Raw genomic sequence first — 18431 nt, forward strand, 5'->3', positions numbered from 1 at the left:
TGCAAGTGAATGGTGATCAGACCTTTGTTGCTTCACATATCACATAATCACATAAAGGAAACATAAAAGTAATCCATAAGACTCCAGTGGTTAAATCGTCCTGGTTACTTGCATAACCTCCATTCCCTGATGGAGGGAACGAGACATTGTGTCGATGTAGTGACACTAGGGGTCACTCTTGGGAGCCCGAAACACCTCTGGTCTTTGATAAAAGGCCAATGAAAACTGGCGAGTGGTATTTGCATGCCACTCCCCCGGACATACGGGTGTAAAAGGAGCTGGTATGCAACCACTCATTCAGGTTTTATGCTGAGGAGCCGAGACGGATATTTCAGCGGGTAGTTCAGCGTTGTGGCAGGAGGGACACAACGTCTCGTTCCCTCCATCAGGGAACAGAGGTTACGCAAGTAACCAGGACGTTCCCTATCTGTCACTCACTCAACGTTGTGTCGATGTAGTGACACTAGGGATCCCTATACGAAATGCCACAACTGGCAGAACTGTGTTACGTGAACTGGTGGTGTGTGACGGGCAGACCACTGTGTGCCTCATATCCAGTGCACCAGGCCGACACGTAACCTCCCCCAACATAGTTATGAGTGTCGAACGGCCCTTTGGGGACAAGTCGACTACCCAAAAGATAGAGACAGGCTATGTGGAGAGTCTCATGGTAGATCCTACCCAACGTGGGAGGAGTTGCTACAAACATGGAGACTATGGCAGAGGGGGCTCTGCCCAAGAAAGACGCAGTTTGCCAACAGGGAAACTAACTAGTGGAAGATATACATCGCATGGGGTTACCTTAAAGGGAACCGCCACATGCGGAGCACCTACCCCAGAACAGGGCTCTTATTTAACATGTGTACTGGGCTGGCAGCGAGTCTCTTCGAAAACTCGGCCGCCACAGGGCTCGGAGGAAGTCAACCAGGGAACATGTCATCACGACCACCGTCCACGGGTTTTTCCTTGCAGGACAGGTGCTCCAGTGGTGGTCTCCCCGCCCCTGTGCGCCCAGCTGTGGCACACATCCGCCCCCGATGTGACAGTCTCCATGGGTTGCCGAAGCGCCCAGGGGCGTTCTCTGCAGTGCACCAGTGCAGAGGAGGGAGAAGCCACTGAAATACGCCGTCAGATCCAGCAGAGGTGAATGAACAGTCATGAGAATTCATCTCAATGAGCATGACTGTTCGGCTCCGAAGAGAAAATCTGAATGAGTGGTTGCATACCAGTTCCTTTTATACCCGTATGTAAATACCACTCGCCAATTTTCATTGGCCTTTTATCAAAGACCAGAGGTGTTTCGGGCTCCCAAGAGTGACCTCTAGTGTCACTACATCGACACAACGTCGAGTGAGTGACAGATAGGGAACTATATCTTCAGAAGTGGTATAATAGGTGTGGGTGAGAAACAGATCAAAATTGTATTCCTATTTACACTAAATCTCCTCTTTCACTTTTACATCTGAAAGTTACATGTGGTGCCTGTTAAGTTTCACTTTCACATCTGAAAGTGAATGTGAAAGTGGAGATTTAGAGTAAAAACAGAGTTAAATATTGTTCTGTTTCTCACCCACGCCTATCATATTGCTTCTTAAGATATAGATTTAACCAGTGGAGTCATATGGATTACTTTTATGTTATCTTTATTTGTGTTCTGCATAAGAAAGAAGGTCATACACATCTGGGATGGCATGAGAGTGAGTAAATGATGAGAGAATTTTCATTTCTGGGTGAACTATCACTTTAAGCTATTGATTTGATCCCTCATTCATGGGTGTATAACAAATGGTGTGAGATGAGTTCTGCTTCAAAGTTCTGATGGAAGAAGAACTAAGCAATAATAATAATGGTGCCTTGCTAAAGCATAAAACACTAATTACTGTTTTCAAACAAGTTTCTAAAACTACTTCTGACAGTGCTCGGGCAAATAGGTAGTCCTGCCCAAGACTTGCACAGCTGTTTGAGCCAATGTTATGTCCTGCCAAAGATCGCTTGGTTGAAGTTTCCTTTGGTGCCACTAGAAGCACAGAAATTATTATTCTGTTAGTTTCTATGAGACATTTAACAAAGCTTGTTAAATTGTTTCATTTAAATCATGACCTGGTCGGCTGCATAATGAATTTTTTTTATTGAATAGGACTCGGTGTGTTAGAGTTGATGGTGTTCTAGCATCCAATCTATACTTCTCCACAGGTTACCTGCAGGGGTGTGTCCTCTCTCCTCTACTTTATATTTTGTACTCGAATGACTGTAAAAGTGAGTGTGTATGAAAATAGGCATATACTTCAATTTGCTGATGATACAGTCATTGTAAGTCTTATGAAGGATGATGAGGTGTCTCATGGACCGGTGGTGGGCGATTTTGCTTCCTGGTGCAGAAATAGTTGTTTGATGATAAATACAGCTAAGACAAAAGACATGATGATAGATTTTCAAAGGTCTGCCACCCCTGTCACTCATACAACTATACAGGGGGTGGATATTGAGACTGTCTCTGAATATAATATTTGGGGACAACTATTGATAGTATATTGAATTTTGAATGAAATACTGCTGCAATTTGTAAAAAGGATCAGCAGTGCCTTTAAGGAAGATGAACTCTTTTAAGGTATGTAGTGTATTAATGACATTATTTTATAGTAGTTTTACTGAATATGTTATTTCTTATTGTGTAGTGGTGTGGTTTAATCATATTACTTTGAGCAGTAAAAATAGGTTGACAAGGCGTATTAAAACTGCTTCTATGGTGATAGGTGTGCAACAAGTTCAGTTGAAAGAAATTTATAACCAAAGAGTTATAGATAAAGTGCATACAATGCTCGATTGTCCTAACCATCCACTTTATAAAGAATTTGATCTCCTGCCTTCAGGGCGTAGATATAAAATGCCAGGGGGGAAGAACAAAGAGATTTAGACAGTCATTTATCCCTGTAGCAGTGAGTAGGTTAAACTCTTTATAGTTTTAATTATTTAATTATTTTATGGTTTACTTGAAGAAGTTAAGTGTTTGTGTATATCCTGACGAATCCATATTGCTTTTGACCTGAATATTGATTTATTTTATTATTATTTTGTTTTTTGTTGTTTTCTTTTGTTCTCATTGATTGTGTGTATGGGATGTTTTTAATGTGACACCTGTGTAAATTAAATTTCCCCAAGGTATAAATAATAATAAAACTGAAATGAAACTGAAAACTGAAAACTGAAAACTGAACTGAAAACTTGCTAAGGGTGACTAGACATTGGTACATTATTTAGATTCTTAACCTCAAGTTATGGACTGTAAATGCACATATATGCAATTAAATGGGAATTTCATGCCACTCAAGTGGGATATTTGCCAAACATTGATGATGAAGTGTGAAGCAAGGAGAGGATGTTTTGCTGAGAATGGTTATCTTCTGCTTTTATCTCAAAAATCACTAAAGACTAGGGCAGGGAAAAGTCTCGATCAACTGCAAATTCTGTAGAGCTCAAGCACTCTGTCACTGCAGAGAAATCCATATACAAAATGTCAATATGACCAATCAGTCATTGTGAAAAGAAGAAAATAATTACTTCAATGTCACAATGTTTGCAGTTTTTGATCTGCGCTCTTGCTGATTGTATTCAAAAATATGCCTCGATTATTGCCTCAATGTGCTGTCTTTCTCTTTTATTTCCCCAGTCCTATTAACATTTCAACAAAAGTGCAGCATATTGAGTTCGGACGATATTTCCATTGCTCTACATGTTACGTTTACAGAACTTGTTCTTTGATGCTTATTATCTTGTAAATCATCCTCTGAATCACCATAATGATTCTGAGACAGACACAAACACACAAATATCATTCTCTGAATGTGGAGAAAAAAACAGGGTGTTTCTGTATCTGCCTTGCCAAATCCCCACAGTCCTCGTCTGACTCATTTATCTCTCTTATTAATGATTATTATCAAAGGAAGCTGGCTTTTAGGATTCTAAATGAGTCTGTATATTAGAATGGGCAGAATTAGAAATGAGTCAAAAGTAAAAAGTTAATTCTCTCTGTCTCTACAAGGACAATCCCTCAGGCAGAAGGTCTGTAGAAAGCATCAGTAAGAATAGACAAAAACTCCTCAGTCTACTTGTGTGGCTGATGTATCAGATGGCCATCTTGAGGTCATGGGATGGGTATGATCTTCTAATTAAAGCTTGACCCACCAAAATACATATACTTAGCAGTCTTAATATTACAGATTGTGTAGCTCATGAAACTTAATATAATTAGCATATAATATGAAGATAGTATATTTTCAACCACCCCAAACTTGGGCCTTATTATGGACATTGTGCTAATTTGTTAATAAATACAGGGTTGTTGTTAAATACAATCATGGAAATCTGGAAATATCAGGGAATTTTACTTAACAGATTTCCATGCCTGGAAAAGCCATGAAAGTAAGTTAAATCATAAAGCCAAGGAAATTTCTGTAGTGAATAAAAACTTTTCTAGTTATGATCTGCTCTACAATGTTTCATTGGCTAGAAATTGCTTTTCAAAAGTGCAATCTCTATAAAAAATGATTACAAAAATTCTTAATCAGAATGACTGAAAAATATGGAAAAGTCATTAATTGATCAGAAAGTATGGGAACTATTCTTCTAACTGGTCAAATTTTCTGAGGTCTTTACCTTTTAATGGCCAGGTATGATATCTGCATACTGTATGAATTTGATTTTTAAAGTGACTGCAAACCCTATTCAAAATCATTGATTAAGTTTGCTTGTTGAAAATGTAAAAGCACAGAAGTTAAAAGCAAATTTGTTGTTGCGTTTCATTTATGTATTTTCCAGTCACAACCACATGCTGATCAATTACAGACTCCGTGTAACTCTTTCCCCCTTCTATATACAACTACACTCCTAAGAACACACACACACACACACACACACAGTGCTGAATGTTCCAAGTCTCACACTGAGAGTCAGGTGGATACAGCAGAGTGGAACATCTGTTTGTAAGATAACAGATTGATTCTGCTGTCTGCAGCCAGAGCTCTCTCACACAGAACATCAGCAAAGCACTTGCACAACACAATCCCATTTCCGTCTCATCTGGTTATTCAGATGAAGAAATGCAGCAGCAGTGAGTGAGACAGCCACAGGATGTTGAGTTAACCAGTAACAGTAATAGGTGCTGAAAGAACTCATTCCATTATTTCATTTTACAGCTTATATTTCTGTCTAATACATAGGCTGCATTTATTCTGCAAGGCTTAATGCACAGATCCGATCTTTTGTCCATACACGATTGTTTTTTTGTTTTTTTTGTCCCATCTGTTTACATTTACTGAAGACACAACTCGTATCTGATATCTGTGTTTACATTAATCTCCATCCCAAACTAGAATGATTGCATTACTGATCGCTTTCAGTTATGAGCGCCTCGGTTTACCTTCAGGTTTTGAATGGCCTTGTGCATTTTCATATTTTCAAAAGTAGGCAAAATTGCACATGATTGCAATTAATTAGAGAAAAAAAGGCAAAAGCGACTTTTACTGCTACCATGGTAAGCACAGCTTTAATGATTTCAACATCGGTCAGACAAGAAGTGTGGTTAAAGCCCTATTCGTATGGGATTCGTTTTCCTGACATATGTCCGTAAACTAATTTTTACCGCGGACTTCTGTAATATTTACCATTGATTCTCACATGATAAGTGATGTCTGTAAAAATCAAAGAGTTGGGTGTGTCTACAGCATTTACACACTGCTGTCACATGGAACTGACCTATTAGAAAATATATATACTGTGTTGATTAATTATGCAGGAAATATTAAACATGAGCATATACTGTATCTGTGATTATTAGAAAAAAAATGTATTGGAATATCTTTCTAAATACAAGAGAACTGGTTACATTAACTAGACTGTAATCTTATATTACACTTTTGAATAAAAAATATGGACAATCCCTTCACATGATGTAATTTTATTTGTACCTCCGGAATATATGTTCCAAAACACGGGGCTCAACACAATTTCCTGCACTCACTCTGCTTAAATTAAAAAAAAGAAGAAATAAAAAGTGCTTGTGTTCCTTCTAATTTCACTAAACAACAGCAAAAAAGACTGCTTGTTTCTCTTTTACATGGGTAAATAAACACTTGACAGCATAAAAACTTTAGAAAAAGATCAGCCCAAACGTAACAGTCAGCGTTATCTGATGTTCATCTGAAGTGAAGTGCATCTTATATTTTCTGGCATCTTCTTTTGACTAACATCCACTTCAGACACGGAGAACTTCAGAAACAGTGATATTTATAAGGCTCAAGGGCTGGAAAGTGCAGATTTGCGGGCTTTTTACCAACATGCCAATTCAAAGCTGTGATTCGGTGGCTCGCACGAACCCAAAACTTACAGAGCAGTATTAATATTTTACAGTATATATTAATATATAATTATGATATATGTATTATATTAATATACAGTATAATTATTATATATTTGTATTTGTAGTATTTTAAAGATTCAAGATTAATTGCAAAATCTTGCTAAATTAGCTGCAAATATAAAGGGCATCTTGTGGAGCACTTGCTTCTGTTTCACACATGACAATAAAAGACTGAGCACAAGCTGGTCCTGAATAAATTATGTATTCAGTAATGACAATTGTGTATGTGCACGATTCTATTTTTTACTCTGTGCTTGTGCATTGTGGGATTTAAATTTGTATGTCTACAGACCTACAAAGAGACTTTAGTAGAGGTTTTAAGCATTATAAGAACAAAGCAAATTTATAATTTCCCTACAGTTTGTGAGCTGCTGAGCACAACTTTTATCAAAAGACAACAGTGATAGTCTTATAATAATTATAATGAGATTCAATAACGTCAGTACATTTTCATGTATAAAAAAGTGTGTCTACAGTATCTATTGATTTCAGTAAAATAACACAGAAGATCTATCTTTTTCCTACAGTTTGTCGAATGCACACCAACACAGAGGTAAAAAATGAGCTGATATTAAAAATAGCTTTACATATTTAACATAGATCTAGTAATCTGCTTAAATTGGCAAATAGAACCGGTCAAACTTTTACCTCACAAACATAATGTAAAAATAATAACTTAATGAAGACACAGGCGCCGATATAAACGTCATGGTTACTGGTGTAACCTCCGTTCACTGATGGAGGGAACGAGACGTTGGTGTCGATGTAGTGACACTAGGGGTCACTCTTGGGAGCCCGAGACACCTCTGGTCTTTGATAAAAGGCCAATGAAAATTGGCGAGTGGTATTTGCATGCCACTCCCCCGAACATACGGGTATAAAAGGAGCTGGTATGCAACCACTCATTCAGGTTTTACGCTGAGGAGCCGATATAAGGTCCGGCCATTTCAGCGGGTAGTTCAGCGTTGTGGCAGGAGGGACCAACGTCTCGTTCCCTCCATCAGGGAACGGAGGTTACACCAGTAACCATGACGTTCCCTATCTGTCACTCACTCGACGTTGGCGTCGATGTAGTGACACTAGGGGTCCCTATACAAAACGCCACAAGGCTGAACTGTGTTACGTGAACTGGTGGTGTGTGGTGGGCAGACTTGCTGTGTGCCTCATAGCCAGCGCACCAGGTCGACACGTAACCTCCCCCAACATAGTTATGAGTGTCGAACGGCCCTTTTTGGGGACAAGTCGACTACCCAAAGAGAGAGACGGGCTTAACCCAGTCGTGGCCTCTTTTCCCCTTCTCTTTTTCCACTCCCTAAAAAAAAGAAGGGGGATTATCTGACTGGGCCGCCAGGTCTAGTCGGGGGGTGTCCCTCCCAAGGGGAGGACACCGCGGAGACCACACCCAACCCCAGAGAGGTGGGGGATATTTAAGTGGAAAAATACATCACATGGTCTTTCCAACCATGTGGAGAGCCTTCAAGGTAGATCCTGCCCAATGGGGGAGGAGGTACTACAACATGGAGACTGGGGCAGAGGGGCTCTGCCCAAGGAAGACGCAGTTTGCCAGCAGGGAAACGAGCTAGCGGAAGATATAGATCGCATGGGGTTAGCCTTACAGGGAACCACCACATGCGGAGCACCAACCCCAGCACCGGGCTCTTAGCTAGCGCGTGTACTGGGCCGGCAGTGAGTTTCTCCGAAGACTCGACTGCCACAGGGCTCGGAGGAAATCAACCAGGGAACAACTTTTGTGAACACTACAGGGAATTAACAGCACACATCTTCAGCTCAAAAGGAGGTGGGAGGCACTATGTGCAAGCGATACACCCGGCCAGCTATCCTGGGCTTATCCGCTTGTGTTGCGTGCCACTACCTGGGACGAAACCGGTTCCACCCGGAGGTTGTAGAACCTTGCAAAGGTGTTGGGTGTTGCCCAGCCCGCTGCTCTACAAATGTCTGTTAGAGAGGCACCTCTGGCCAGGGCCCAAGAAGCCGCTACACCATGGGTAGAATGGGCTCGTAGCCCTACCGGGGGCGGAATGTCTTGGGCGAGATATGCCATAGATATGGCATCAACGAGCCAGTGGGCGATCCTCTGCTTGGAGACAGCGCTTCCTTTCCGCTGTGCACCGAAGCAGACAAAGAGCTGCTCAGAGAGTCTAAAGCTCTGCGTGCGATCCAAATAGATGCGCAAAGCACGCACTGGACACAGCAAGGCCAGGGCTGGGTCTGCCTCCTCCTGGGGCAGCGCTTGCAGGTTCACCACCTGGTCCCTAAAAGGAGTGGTGGGAACCTTGGGCACATAGCCCGGTCGGGGTCTCAGGATCACGTGAGAATAGCCCAGACCGAACTCTAGGCACGTTTCGCTGACAGAGAACGCTTGTAGGTCACCTACCCTCTTGATGGAAGTGAGCGCAGTCAGGAGGGCAGTCTTCAGGGAGAGTGCCTTAAGCTCGACTGACTGCAAAGGCTCAAAGGGGGCTCTCTGTAGGCCCTGAAGAACTACGGAGAGGTCCCATGAGGGAACGAAGAGCGGTCTGGAGGGATTCAGCCTCCTAGCGCCTCTTAGGAACCTGATGATCAAGTCGTGCTTCCATAAGGACTTACCGTCAACTGCGTCGTGGTGTGCTGCTATGGCAGCAACGTACACCTTCAAGGTGGAAGGGGACAGCCTCCCTTCCAACCTCTCCTGCAGGAAGGAAAGCACTGATCCGACTGCGCATCTCTGGGGGTCTTCGTGTTGAGAAGAACACCACTTAGCGAACAGAGACCACTTCAAGGCATACAGGCGCCTCGTAGAGGGGGCCCTAGCCTGAGTGATCGTGTCTACCACCGCGGGTGGTAGGCCACCTAGGTCTTCCGTGTCCCCTCCAGGGGCCAGACATGGAGATTCCAGAGGTCTGGGCGCGGGTGCCAGAGGGTGCCCCATCCCTGAGAAAGAAGGTCCTTCCTCAGGGGAATTTGCCAGGGGGGAGCTGTCGCGAGGAGCGTGAGGTCCGAGAACCATGTCTGGGTGGGCCAGTAGGGTGCTACCAGGACAACCTGCTCCTCGTCCTCCCTGACTTTGCACAGTGTCTGTGCAAGTAGGCTCACTGGGGGAAATGCGTATTTGCGAATGCCAGGGGGCCAGCTGTGTGCCAGTGCGTCTATGCCGAGAGGAGCCTCGGTGAGGGCGTACCAGAGCGGGCAGTGGGAGGATTCTTGGGAGGCGAGCAGGTCCACCTGTGCCCGACTGAATCGACTCCAAATCAGCTGGACCACCTGAGGGTGGAGTCTCCACTCTCCCCTGAGGGAAACCTGCCGTGACAGCGCATCCGCTGTAGTGTTGAGGTTGCCCGGGATGTGAGTGGCTCGCAGCGACTTGAGGTGCTGCTGACTCCGGAGGAGGAGACAGCGGGCGAGTTGTGACATACAGCGGGAGCGCAGACCGCCTTGGCGGTTGACATATGCTACCGCTGCCGTGCTGTCTGTCCGAACTAGCACGTGCTTGCCCTGGATCAACGGCCGGAACCTCCGCAGGGCGAGCAGAATTGCCAGTAACTCGAGGCAGTTGATGTGCCAACGCAGCCGCGGACCCGTCCAGAGGCCGGTGGCTGCGTGCCCGTTGCAAACAGCACCCCAGCCCATCTTGGAGGCGTCTGTCGTGACCACGATGTGCCTGGAGACCAGTTCTAGAGGAACACCTGCTCGTAGAAACGAGAGGTCGGTCCAAGGGCTGAAAAGACGGTGACAGACCAACGTAATGGCCACGCGGTGTGTCCCGTGGCGCCATGCCCATCTCGGGACTCGAGTCTGGAGCCAGTGCTGAAGCGGCCTCATATGCATCAACCCGAGCGGGGTGGCCACCGCCGAGGATGCCATATGCCCCAGGAGCCTCTGAAAAAGTTTCAGTGGAACCGCTGTTTTCTGTTTGAACGCCTTCAAACAGGCCAGCACCGACTGGGCGCGCTCGTTCGTATGGCGCGCCGTCAGGGAGACCGAGTCCAACTCCAAACCGAGAAAAGAGGTGCTCTGAACCGGGAGGAGCTTGCTCTTTTCCCAGTTGACCCGAAGCCCTAGTCGGCTGAGGTGCGAGAGCACCAGGTCCCTGTGTGCGCATAACACGTCTCGAGAGTGAGCTAAGATTAGCCAGTCGTCGAGATAGTTGAGAACGCGAATGCCTACCTCCCTTAACGGGGCAAGGGCAGCCTCTGCGATCTTCGTAAAGACGCGAGGAGACAGGGACAGGCCGAAAGGGAGGACTTTGTACTGATACGCCCGACCCTCGAACGCGAACCGCAGGAAGGGTCTGTGTCGAGGAAGGATCGAGACGTGAAAGTACGCGTCCTTCAGGTCTACCGCCGCGAACCAATCCTGATGCCGGACGCTCGCTAAAATGCGTCTTTGCGTCAGCATCTTGAACGGGAGTCTTTGTAAAGCCCGGTTCAGTACTCGCAGGTCCAAGATTGGCCGCAACCCACCGCCTTTCTTTGGTACGATGAAGTAGGGGCCGTAAAACCCTTTCTTCACCTCGGCTGGAGGGACAGGTTCTATCGCCCTTCTGTAGGAGGGTAGCGATTTTACGCGCGCAGGGTAACAGTGTTTTCGCCCTTGACGAAGGTGAAGTGAGTACCGCTGAACCTGGGTGGGCGCCTGGCGAACTGAATCGCGTAGCCGAGTCGGACGGTCCGGATCAACCACCGCGACGGATTGGGAAGCGCAAGCCATGCGTCCAAATTCCGTGCGAGGGGGACCAAGGGGACAACGTCGTCGGACGTACCGGCAGGTGGGGCCTCGCGGCGGGGCGGAGCACGAGGTGCCACAGCACGTCGTGGCCGTGCTGAGTCTAGGGATATCGAAGCACTTACCTGGCTCCTTGTGACCACCCCCGGAACAGCCTGGGACAGGGGAGGAAGAGGCCTGTCCTTGCGACCCGTGGAGGCTGTCACATCGGGGGTGGATTTGTGCCACAGCTGGGTGCTCAGGGGCTAAAAGGGCACCGCTGGAGCGCCAATCCTGCAAGATAAAACCCGTGGACGGTAGTCGTGGTGACGACCGTACACACCGGGTATGTGACCCAGGGAGGAAGGAAGCCGCTCTTTTGTTGAACTGTTGGGTACCGCAGCCACTTGGGCGTGCGGCGAAATCAAATGAAAAGATTTTCCACCCGGCCCTTCACCGGGGGATGGAGTGGTCTTTCTACCAGCTCCAGGTGAGTGGCGCCTCAAAGACCTCCGTGGGTTCTTCAGTGCCGGCTGTGAGACGGGTGGCGTCGGCTTCCTGCGGTGGGCTCCACGCCGGGGCCGGGCCGGAGGGGTGGGCTGCGGCGGAGCCGGTGCAGTCACCGCAGGGGGACACCCTTGGCGACGAGCAGACGGGGTGCGGGGTCTTGAGCCGCGCCGGGGCAGGATGTGCCGGATTGCCTCCGTCTGCTGCTTTACCGTCGAGAACTGCTGGGCAAAGTCCTCAACGGTATCACCAAATAGGCCCGCCTGGGAAATGGGGGCAGCAAGGAACCGTGTCTTGTCGGCCTCGCCCATCTCGACCAGGTTGAGCCACAGGTGGCGCTCCTGGACCACTAGTGTGGCCATCGTCCGCCCGAGAGACCGCGCTGTGACCTTCGTCGCCCGGAGGGCGAGGTCGGTCACCGAGCGCAGTTCCTGCATCAAATCTGGGGCGGAACTACCCTCGTGCAGTTCTTTCAGTGCCTTGGCTTGGTGGACCTGCAGGAGAGCCATGGCATGCAGGGCAGAGGCAGCTTGTCCAGCAGCGCTGTAGGCCTTGGCCGTCAGGGACGACGTGAGCCTACAGGGCTTGGAGGGGAGCTTAGGGCGTCCATGCCAGGTGGCGGCGCTCTGCGGGCATAAGTGCACTGCGAGCACCTTATCCACCGGGGGAATCGCCGTATAGCCCCTGGCCACCCCGCCATCGAGGGTAGTGAGAGCGGGGGAACTGCGGAGTCGGGGTCGGACAGTAAAAGGTGCTCCCACGACTTCGTCAGCTCCTCATGCACCTCCGGGAAGAATGGCACTGGAGCGGGGCGCGGCCGGTCTGAGCGGCGCCGCGAGCCCAGAAACCAATCATAAAGCCGCGAGGGTTCAGGGGAGAGCGGAGGGTTCCACTCTAGCCCGACGCTCGCAGCCGCCCGGGAAAGCATGTCCGTCATTTCTGCGTCGGCCTGTAACTGGGCGACCGTCCCCGAAGGGGGAAGCCCAGCTGAGGCTTCTGCGTCCGACTGGACAAGCCCGCTCTCCGATGCTGCGCTCTAAAGCTCATCATCTTCGCGGGCCTCGAACGAGAAGCCAGACTCGCCGTGCGACGAGCCAGCGAACTCATCCGGAAGCCCGATTGGGGCAGACGAGTGTGCTGGGGAATGGGAGGTCCACGGGGGGATACCCGGCGGAGGCGATCCCATTGAGGTCCCCAAATCGCCCCCAGCGCCAGCCGCGCTGACCTCAAACCCGTAGGTAGGAGGACCAAGGCGGGGAGCCGCTGGGGTGGCTTGCTTTCTTACGAAAGCAAGCCGTGACCGCAACGTTGCCATGGTCATGTTCTCGCAGTGAGAACATGAGCCATTCATAAACGCTGCCTCCGTGTGGGTCGCGCCCAGACACGAGAGACAGCGATCATGACCATCCGAAGTTGAGAGAAAACGACCGCAACCAGGAATAACACACGAACGGAAAGGCGTTCCGTGTGTGCGCTCTTTTAGAGAAATATATACTATTTTAGAGGGGAAAAATGCTCTTTCAGAAAATATACTCTCTAGTTTTTCTGCCGAAGCGCCCAGGGGCGTTCTCTGCAGTGCACCAGTGCAGAGGAGGGAGAAGCCGCTGAAATGCGCCATCAGATCCAGCAGAGGTGAATGAACAGTGCTATTCAGCTCAATGAGCATGACCGTTCGGCTCCGAAGAGAAAATCTGAATGAGTGGTTGCATGCCAGCTCCTTTTATACCCGTATGTTCGGGGGAGTGGCATGCAAATACCACTCGCCAATTTTCATTGGCCTTTTATCAAAGACCAGAGGTGTCTCGGGCTCCCAAGAGTGACCCCTAGTGTCACTACATCGACACCAACGTCGAGTGAGTGACAGATAGGGAACTCCACTTACAATGTGTGCTTAATAGAAGGATTGTTCTTTGGTTTTTTCTGCAGTGCTTTTACGTGATGCTGCCAATCAAGAATGATATGCCATTAAATAGCCTAACTCTCGTTTGTGTGTTCCTCATCTCTATATTATTATTAAGTTAGATTAGCATCAATACCCGTAAAAAAAACATGGATAAATGAGCATTGTTGAAAGCAACTTAAATGAACGGCGCCGCGTTGATTAGACTGTCTGACTGATGGCCTATTACGCAAGGGATGTTTCGGCTCATGAAACTCACTTGTGATTGGATGGATGGTTGCTCAATCAGCACAAAGTAACAAAATGCAAATAATACTGTTAATAAATTCACCATTTGGACTCGGTATGGGTTTAGCTTGAAAAAGTGCGTGGGACCAAATCACATTTTTAAAGAGTGTGGGGGATGTGTCCCTAACTACACTCAGTTAAACAACGCTGAATGAGATTAGCAAAACCACCAACACTGACAAGGCTTTGACACACTTTTTCATGTTATTTACGGGCATTGCGCCTTTTATAGAATAGTGCAGTGCAGAGTGACAAGAAAGCATAGAGAGTGGGATAAATAGAATCAGGAAATGACTGACCAGATTCAAACGCAAATAGTAGTTTTGGCAATCTTGAAATAGTACATTTAAATTGCAGAGCTGTCTCGGTTGCATTGGTCATTGGATTTGTATTCTAACCTTTCTTAATCGTGAGTACGTCATAGTGGACTGTTCAAACCCTTTTTGGTCAGCAGAAAACTTAAAGATCTAATCTGAAGGTCTGTTGAAGTTCTAAACAATTTTGGAAAGTGTTTGAAACTAGATTTGTCATGCAAATGAGCAGTGAAAATGATTATATAGTGCCAAACATTGTGCAATTATTTCAGCTCAAGAAAAAAATAAGGCAGTAGAATGTTGACTTTTGTTAGTTAGACCTCACCTTAATAAGAAGAAGGACTTATAGAAATAAATCCCTTTCATGTTCACAACTCACTTTTCTTCTATCAAGTTTTATTCCCTTCCCACATTATCAGTCAACTGTCTTGAACTCCTCTTTCAAGATCAACAATTAGAGTTGCATACTCAAGGTTCCTTTTGAACAAGAAGGACCATATTGTCAAAGCTGTAGCATAGGCTGAAATATGCCATTACAGTTGCATGATCAGTGAATGGTACAGGCCACATATCTTATGCCAAAATAGGCAGTTTTTCAATACAGTGCCAGTGGGCATTGATCCACTTTTAAGCTTCAAAAAGGAAGCATAATAAAAGTAGTCCAGGTGACCATGAAGGCATACAATAGGTTTTGGTGAGAAACTACACTAAATTTATGTCATTTTTTTAATGAAAATCTTTGACATCTGTTGCATATTTATGAGTGCATGGGAGAAACTTATACACAGTGGCCGGCATGTTCGTGCATTGTTTTTAGCACTGAACAGTGCAAGATCTCATGTGAACATGGAATTAAAAAGACGGACAGATATTCATTAATATTTTTCCTTTTATGTTCCATTGGAGAAAGAAAGGTTTACAGGTTTTGAGCGCCATGAGTGAGAGTATATTATAACAGACTTTTTGATTTTGGGTTTACTTTAATTATTTACATTTGGTCCCCCTACTCTTGAACAACTGGTTTCATCCTTGCCATAAATATAGCTTGTTAAATCTGCTGAATTTTGTTGTCTGTCCAGCTCAAAGTGCTTGCACAGTATGCCACAGTTACCTGTGCTGCCCTATGTTTTACAAAGAACACCAAGTGTTCATTGTCCATTTTAAGTCCCTAACCTTAATCACATGAGTAACAGTGAGGTAAATGATGTTGTTGACCCCCACCACACTGGATCTGATGTCCTGTAAAGGCTTATCAATGATGGCTAAAGTCGTTATGACTCAACGAAAGCCGGTATTAAATAGAGAGTAAGGTTGAGTGTTTTCCCGCTTCGAGTAACCTTGGCGTCACACTGAGGCTTGAGTGTGGCTGATTGCTTGCGGAACACACTCATCAGTTGGAGGAGTGGCCTTGGTGGGGCATAATGACACTTTGTGAAGAGGCAGGTGGTGCAAAGAGGACTCGCTATACACAGCTGCTCTTTCACTCCTGCTGAGGTATTCTGATTATCTTTGGAACACATTTTTGTTTTGCATCACTCATGGCAGATGCAGGAGATGATGGGAAGGCATTTAAGTTTCACGTGGACAAGACAACAGTGCTTTCCAATAATGGAGAAGCTGTTAAGTGTTCATTTACAGTGACGCATGCCTTTAGGTCAGCATTTTTTTTTCTTTTTTTTTTTCTGATTACCTTTAATGGAGTTCTCAGATTCACACATCCTGTCTCAAAGAGCAGAATTCATGAGGGTTAGTCATGCAAGCAGCTCACCTGCCACAATATCACAATAATGAGTTTGATTTTCCATTAGCGGAGAACACTTTAGCCTTCTCCTCATCTGTACCTGATTTGATTCAGCCGTGCAATTAATTCACTTGAGATGGACATCTCTGCTCAGCAGAAAACACTTTTTCTTCAAAAGACGTTGTCCTTTGCCATGTGCAGTTTGTGCTGTAAATAAATGTAATTCATCATGGTTCAATACAAGTTATGCTCCTTTTACAGCATTTGTGGCACAATGGGTAACAGTGAGGCACTTAGAATGGAAGTTTAAAAATTATAACTGCAAGATGTAAATAACATGATTAACATGATTTTAGCATGATAAAATCGTTCAAACATTCTCTGTAAAAATGTATATCCAATTTTACAACCGTGTTGCCATGACGACATAACACCATAAACCCTACAACCATTAAACAAGCTGAAAAACTATGATTTAGAAAACTTTACAGCTCAAATAATGAACAAGTTTTAACAGAAGAATCAATTTCTGCCTTTAAGTCCTCCAAAAATGGTCCCAATTCACTTCCTGTTTTTATTTTTTTTATTTTTTATGCTCAGATTTATGCTTTTTTTTTATTTAAAGAAAAGGAGGGATGAGTCTAAATACATTTTATTGGTAATAAACATTATGCCACAAATTATATCGATTGATTTAACTTGTATTGAAAAAGGAATATTCCTTTAATTATTGTGTCAGATAAATTGATTTTCAACTTCTTTCAAGAGAAGAATTGTTTCCAAGAAAATACACTTGTAATCCATCTTTGGAGGATCAGGATTTTCATTATTGTGGAAAAATCTATGGCAAGCTTTATTCACTACCTCAGATCTCTGACATTAAATTTATTCATGTGGAACCAAAAATGAATGATAATAAAAGAACAAAGCTGAACTTTTTCATACAGCGAAAATTCATAATGATCATTGGCTTTCAGGTTAACTAACATTTTGTTTTTTATTTATTTATTTTTATTGCTTACTTGCTTGTTTTATATAGCATATAAATTATGGGTGTTTCTTCAACTTCGGGCACATTTAGCACAAGATTTCTTGAAAAGGCTTTATAAAACAAGGTCCAACAGTGTATGGACATGGAGGGACAGGAGATATAGGAGACTGTCATTTTTGTAATTTTTTTCTGAATGTCTTAGAGATTCCCACCATAGTGGCATTTCCATCACATCTCAAATTCATTATTGTGTTAAATAGAATTGCATGGTTATAATGACGGTGATAAAAATTACATTTTTAATGTTTTAAGGATCTTAAATACACACAAATTATATTTCCACTTAATATTTTGCATAATTTGGAAAATTTCAGCTTGTTTGGAAATGACACCCAATTATTCTGCTCAAAAGTGTTATTTACCTTGATTTTTCTTTGTTTTCTTCATAAATCTCTTCTCATATTTCATCTCAAGCATGGTCTTCACACTTTTGTCGACATGGTGAACAAGTACACTAACTTTTGAAAAAACATTATTAAGGGCAAAATTGTTTGGTGTGGTGGAAATGAATGTATAAATGTTGAAATTGTTTGTTTGTTTTATGCATTGTTTAGATTATCATTGTTTTAAACATAAATAATTTGTATTTTATTATGATTTGTTTATATATTTTAATACTGAAAGTCTGGATCTAAGACTAAACTAAAACAATAAAATGTATACATAAAAGGCATTTGAAAAGTAAAGAAAATATATGATGAAGGCATGGTAAAAAGTTTCTTTAAGTCAGTTTTAATGTGACTTTCATACAGTATAACAAAAAGAAAAGTTCAAGTCTATTAGTTTTAAATATATAACATACTGCCACTCTAACCCTCTCAAAAAAATAATAATAATAATAAAAAAATAAAAAAACAAATAAAAACATGTTTCAGTTTCATAAATTCAGTCAAATGTGTCCAAAATTTTGACCACTAGTTTATTTCATGTACTGTACAAATTAACTAATGATGTAGGGTTGCTATACTCTGCACTGAGGATCTTACAATGACTTTCAAAAGTTGTGTTCCTGATTAACATTGATGTTTGATTGTGGATTTGTTTTATTGTCAGATGTCAGTATGCTTATTTCAGGGAGCCGCAGTGCCTCACCTGCTGCACTGCTGCATCCTCTTCTTTGAAGCTCACTTCCTTCCTCTTCTCTCTTCTCCTCCTGCTCCCCACAGGTATCACCATAGCCAGTGCTCTTACTGATACTTCTCAGCAGAGGCCCAGTGACTTCAAAGACAAGGGCTTGGGTCTAAAGAGTCGCAAACATCAGCACGCTATGCACCAGGGAACCTGCATTTGAACCAGCCGGCTGACCTCAACTGAATGGCCAAGACTTTCTCTGATTCTGATATTCTTTACCTTCCTTCTCTCTTTCTCTTACTTTTCCACTAGAAAGAGATGGTGGTGATGAGAGAGGAAAGTGTAAATGGCAGCTGAGGGTTTGAGACATTAATAGTCTTTGTGTGGCTCTTCCTGAATTTCATGCTTCATAGTGGAGCACGTATTCCCTCAGTATTGCTCAA

The 18431-nt window shown here is 44.4% G+C and overlaps 1 pseudogene; it reads left to right on the plus strand.

The window, feature by feature from the left end:
• Nucleotides 1-18208, plus strand: part of LOC127414331 (attractin-like protein 1) — a 491512-nt pseudogene extending 473304 nt beyond the window's left edge.
• The last annotated feature ends 223 nt before the right edge of the window (nucleotides 18209-18431 follow it).

This window comes from Myxocyprinus asiaticus, chromosome 23, assembly GCF_019703515.2.
Source record: "Myxocyprinus asiaticus isolate MX2 ecotype Aquarium Trade chromosome 23, UBuf_Myxa_2, whole genome shotgun sequence".
NCBI classification, from domain to species: domain Eukaryota; kingdom Metazoa; phylum Chordata; class Actinopteri; order Cypriniformes; family Catostomidae; genus Myxocyprinus; species Myxocyprinus asiaticus.